Source organism: Cebus imitator, unplaced genomic scaffold (assembly GCF_001604975.1).
Source record: "Cebus imitator isolate Cc_AM_T3 unplaced genomic scaffold, Cebus_imitator-1.0 Scaffold123, whole genome shotgun sequence".
Lineage (NCBI taxonomy): Eukaryota > Metazoa > Chordata > Mammalia > Primates > Cebidae > Cebus > Cebus imitator.
The window spans coordinates 3,389,607-3,395,329 of NW_016107438.1; the positions used below are offsets into that span (position 1 = coordinate 3,389,607).

The 5,723-nt window shown below is 48.4% G+C and overlaps 1 pseudogene; it reads right to left on the reverse strand.

The window, feature by feature from the left end:
• Window positions 1-607: 607 nt before the first annotated feature.
• Window positions 608-1,666, reverse strand: LOC108312293 (annotated as a pseudogene).
• Window positions 1,667-5,723: the final 4,057 nt, after the last annotated feature.

The following is a 5,723-nucleotide window of genomic DNA, read 5'->3' on the forward strand; positions in this document are numbered from 1 at the left end:
TCCATCTCTGGATCCAAACCTGTCCAAACTGGAACTTTAACATTCACCCCAATCCAGTAAGCCCAACTTCCTTGAGTCCCTCTTCAGTTCTGTCCGCTCTTTCTCAGATGGGTTCTGCTTCCCTGAGGCTGCTAGCGATAAGGAAAGACAGCAATATGAATACCCAGCACTCCACAAAGAATCCTACAGGCAAGGACGTTGCCCAATCACCAATGCCTCGTATCCCAATTCTACCTGAGATTCAAGCGCATTTCCTCCTGAAAGACTTTCTGAACCAGGAAGTCTTCCATCTCATCTCTGGATGTATTTGGAGCTCATTTACCTGACGGTTTTTGAATGCTACTTTTTTTTCAAGCTCACAAAAGCACTTTCCATTTGAGGCAAAGAGGAGTCTTGCCGAGAGGGTTACAGTTCCAAGCGGCCAAAACTCAGCTGCTGGTGGCACCGTTTTGACCTGGTAGATTTTGCTTCTCTTTGGTCAGAAAAGGGTATTTAGGTTGTGCTTTCCCCAGCGGGGCAAAAGAAGGGCACAGCAAACTGGAAGAGACTTCTACTCTACTGACAGGCCTCGTCAGATCCAACATCAAGCCACACACACCCTCGCTGGCCACTCTACAGGTTGCTGTCCTGCTGCTGAGTGACACAGGCTACACTACATTTGCAAGGAAAAAATGAGGCAGGAAACACAGGTATAGGTCACTTAGGGATGAGCAGGCATCCACAGCTTCAAAACTCTTCATGGAAGGGGTAATCCTTGTGGGAAGCGCAGCTCACCAAGGCACACGCCCTCCAGTTCCTATTGAAGCTGAGTAAGATGGTCATATCCTGGCTGCTCAGTTCAAAGTCAAAGACCTTAAAGTTCTCAGCAATGCGTTCTAGTGTCACAGACTCGGGGATCACCACCAAGTTCCTCTGCATGGGGAACCGGATCAGGACCTGGGCTGTAGTTTTACTGTGCTTGTCTGCGATCGCCTTGATCCTGAGATCCTCCAGGAGAGAAGGGTCCTCGGACTTGGCCCAGGGCCTGTCGGGAGAGCCGAGGGGGCTGTAGGTGGTCACCACGATGCCTTTGGACTGGGAGTACTGGATTACCTTCTCGTGAGTGAGGAACAGGTGGCACTCAATCTGGTTAACTGCGGTCTTATACTTTAAGCCAGGTTTGTTTAAGATCCTTTCCACCTGGAGATGGTTGAAGTTGGAGATACCAATAGCTTTCACCAGCCCTTCATCCACCATGGCCGCCCACGCGTCCAGAATGTTGGTGTCTCTGGGAACCATGTTGCCCGACTCATCCAATGGGAAAAATTCCTTCCCAGGCTTAAAGCTAGTTGGCCAGTGAATAAGGTAGAGGTCCAGGTAGCCCAGCTTCAGGTCACTGAGCATCCTCAGGCAGGCTCCTTTCACCAGGCCCTTCTCATGGTACGTGCACCACAGCTTGCTGACGATGAAGAGCACCTCACGCTTCACCACCTGCTCCCGGAGCTTCTTCTGAATGGCCACACGCACCTCATTCTCATTCTGGTACATGTGGGCACAGTCGATGCGGTGGTACCCAACGTTGATGGCCACCTTCACAGCCTCAGTCTCCTGCCTGGAGGGGACTTCCAGATGCCCAGCCCGAGGATGGCATCTTGGCACCATTGTTGAGCACGAGGTGGCTGGCCATGGCTGCTGCGCTCCCCAGACCCCTGCCCGGAACCATCTTGAATGCTATTTTTTTAAATAAACTTTTACAGTTTGGGTTTAATAATTTTAGATTTACAGTAAAGTTGCAAAGAAAGTACAGAAAATTCCCATATATACCTTATCCAGTTCCCCTAATGTTAACATCCTACATTATCACGGAACATTTGCCAAAAGGAAGACGTCAACATTAGTACTATGTCACTGTGAGCTAAACTCCAGACTTTATACGGACTTCACGAATTTTTCTCCTGAGGTCCCTTTTCCGTTCCAGGATTCCATCCAGGATATCACATTGCATTTGGTTTTTGCGTCTCCTTGGTCACCTCTGGTTCTTGAGAATTTCTTAGTCTCTCCTTGTTTTTCATGACTGACAGTTTCAAGGAGTACCGGTCAGGTATTCCCCCCTCTTTTTTTTTTTGAGACAGAATCTCACTCTGTCACCCAGGCTGGAGTGCAGTGGCACTATCTCAGCTGACTGCAACCTCTGCCTCCCGGGTTCAAGTGATTCTCCTGCCTCAGCCTCCTGAGTAGATGGGACTACAGGCACGTGCTACCACGCCTGGCTATTTTTTGGATTTTAGTAGGACAGGTTTTTGCCATGTTGGCCAGGCTGGTCTGGAACTCCTGCTGGTCAGGTATTCTATAGAATGTCCTACTGTTAGTTTTCAGCAGTAAAAGGCTTTACTCAAACAAAACCTTCTGTAGAGTCCTAGTCTGTGAGCAGATAACAATGGAGTTGCCCTGGTCAGAGCAGTGATGAGAGAGAATCTCCTGAATATGAATCTCCATGGAACCCCCTGAAAATTATAAGAAACCCCCAGGATACCATGGAATCCAGTTTGAAAATCATTAATTTAGGCCAAGCTCTATTTGGTACCTGGTTTTGTGCTATAAAACCCTAGACAGGGAATTATAAACTAAGTCTCACATAATTCTGGTGACAGGGTCACCACAAATGTTCTTTTCTTTTCTTTCTCTTTTTTTTTTTTTTTTTGAGACAGAGTCTCACTCTNTTTGAGACAGAGTCTCACTCTGTTGCCCAGGCTGGAGGGCAGTGGCACCATCTCAGCTCACTACAACCTCTGCTTCCCAGGTTCAAGCAATTGTCCTGTCTCAGCTTCTGGAGTAGCTGGGATTACAGGCATGTACCACTGCACCTGGCTAATTTGTGTATTTTTAGTAGAGATGGGGTTTCGCCATGTTGGTCAGGCTGGTCTCAAACTCCTGACCTCAGGTGATCCACCTGCCTTGGCCTCCCAAAGTGCTAGGATTACAGGCATGAGCCACTGCGCCCAGCCCACAAATTGTCAAGAAGGCACCAATGGCTGGAGAGATCTGTGAAATCTGCCTTTCCTCAGCCTGTATGGTGGGGGTCCCTGTGGGACTGTAATACCCTTTTCCCCTGGCTGAGGGGAAAGCTGGAGGCTGCTGCCTTGATATTCTTCCCCAAGTATCACCCTCAGGCAAAGGGAGTCCCGAGGTCTCGGGCAGGACAGTCATCCTAGGGCTCGTTGTTGTGAGGGTGTAAAGGCCTGACTCCTTGTCTCAAGGCAGGGACAACTCCCAAGGGCTACCTCTGCTCCAGGGCTCCTTGTGGTGTCAGCCGAGGCCTTTGTTGTGAATGCACTGCAGTGAAATGTCTGTTTCTGCCCAGTCCCATTGCACTTCCTCCCTCCAAAATTTCTGCACATAAAACTCCATCTTAGAGTCTGTTTCCTGGGGACCTAACCAAAGACAGCTGGTAACAGGGTGGCCTAAAGAAGCAGACTCTGGGCCAGACATGATGGCTCACTCCTGCAATCCCAGGACTTTGGGAGGCCAAGGTGGAAGGATAGCTGGAGCTCCGGAATTTGAGACCAGCCGAGCAACGTGGCAAGACCTCATCTCTATTAAAAACATAAAAATAAAAATTAGCTGGGTGCGGTGGCTCATACCTGTAATCACAGCACTTTGGGAGGTCAAGGCAGGCAGATCACTTGAGGTCAGGAGTTCAAGACCAGTCTGGCCAACATCGTGAAACCCCACCTCTACTAAAAACACAAAAATTAGCTGAGTGCGGTGGCATATACCTGTAATCCCAACTACTCGGGAGGCTGAGGTATAAGAATCTCTTGACCCAGGAGACAGAGGTTGCAGTGAGCCAAGATGGTGCCACTGCACACCAGCCTGGGGGACAAAAAAAAAGATTAGTCAGGTGTGCTGTCACATGCCTGTAGTATCAGCTACTCAGGAGGCTGAGGAGGGCGAGGCTGCAGTGAGCCGTGATCATGCCACTGCACTCCAGCCTGGGTGACAGAGCAAGATGCTGTCTCCCCCCAAAAAAGAGAGAGAGAGAGAGAGAAGCAGACTCTGAATCACTGACCAGCCAGCTTTATACTAAGTACAGTACAAACGCTAGAACTGTCATAGCAGATAGTAGAAGATGGGATCAAAAAGCTCAGAGAAGTGGGCATGCTAGAGTGGATACATTAGGTAAAAACCAAACATTCACCAAATAGTTTCTAGAGGATGACAGCGGACCAGAGCAAACACAACTGAGTATTAGCCCGCTGACAGCTGCTGCTCCAGGTGCTGTACCTTTGCTAAAGCAGAGGAACATGCCTCAGGTGCATAGTACGTGGGCATTGATCTGGGAAAGGCATTCTGTCTCATCCTTATCAGAAAGAAATAGAAACAATTTGCACTCACTTGGGAAGGACAGCAGTATACATTTAAGGTCTTGTCTTAGAGTATATTAACTTTCCCCCTCTGTCGTAAAAGTCCGAAGACACCTGGAGCATCTGGACATTCTGCAGAATAGTGTGTTGGTCTACTCTTCTTCTTCCTCTTCTTTTTTTTTTTTTTTTTTTTTTTTGTTGGGGTTTCCCTTTTTTTCCCCCGGCTGGAGTGCAATTGTGAGAACTTTGTTCACTGCAACCTCTGCCTTCTGGGTTCAAGTGAATCTCCTGCCTCAGCCTCCCAAGTAGCTGGGGTTACAGGTGTATGCTACCACACCCAGCTAATTTTTTTTTTTTGTATTTTTTATAGAGATGGGGTTTCACCATGTCAGTCAGGCTGGTCTTGAACTCCTGACCTCAGATGATCCACCTGCCTCAGTCTCCCAAAGTGCTGGAATTACAGGTGTGAGCCACGGTGCCTGGCCACTTTGGTCTACTCTTGTAATGACATCATGTTAATTGAACCAGAAAAGTGCCACGGAGCCTTGGTAAGTACATGCATTCCAGAGGATGGGAAGAAAAACCCCTACAAAGATTTAGTCTTATTAACGTCAGTGAGCTCTTTAGTGGTTTGGCAGAAGCATGCCTAGATATCCACTCCAAAGAAAAGGAGAAATTCTTGGCCAAGAGATAAGAAAGCACATCTGGGCCAGGCGCAGTGGTGCATACCTATAATCCCAGCACTTTGGGATGCCAAGGCAGGTGGATCATGAGGTTCAGGAGATCAAGACCATTCTGGCCAATATGGTGAAACCCTGTCTCTACTAAAAATGCAAAAATTGTCCAGGCCTGGTGGCTCATGCCTGTAGTCCCAGCTACTCAGGAGGCTGAGGCAGGAGAATCACTTGAACCCAGGAGGTGGAGGTTGCAGTAAGCCAAGATCGCTCCACTGCACTCTAGCCTGGCGACAGAGCAAGATTCCATCTCATAAAAAAAAAAAAAAAATTGCACATCTGGTAGGCCTCCTCAGACTCTGGAGAAAGCATGTTCCACATCTGGGAATATGTTCACAGATGACATTGAAGGCTGTCAAATTTGAGTGGGACGCAGAGCAAGAAAGAGCTGTTCAACAGTTCCAGATGAGGTGCAAAGGAACCTGCCACTTGGACCCCAAGACCCATAGACCCTAAGCATTAGGGGTATTTGTGGCATCAAAAAAGACTGACAACACAATAGGAGACTCACAATGCAGACCTCTAGAGCTCTGGAGGACTATTCACTAGTGAGAAACAGCTTACTGCGTGCTACAGGACCCTCATAGAAACAGAACACCTAACCAGGAGACATCACAGGACCAGAGCTGCCTGTCACCAGCTGAAT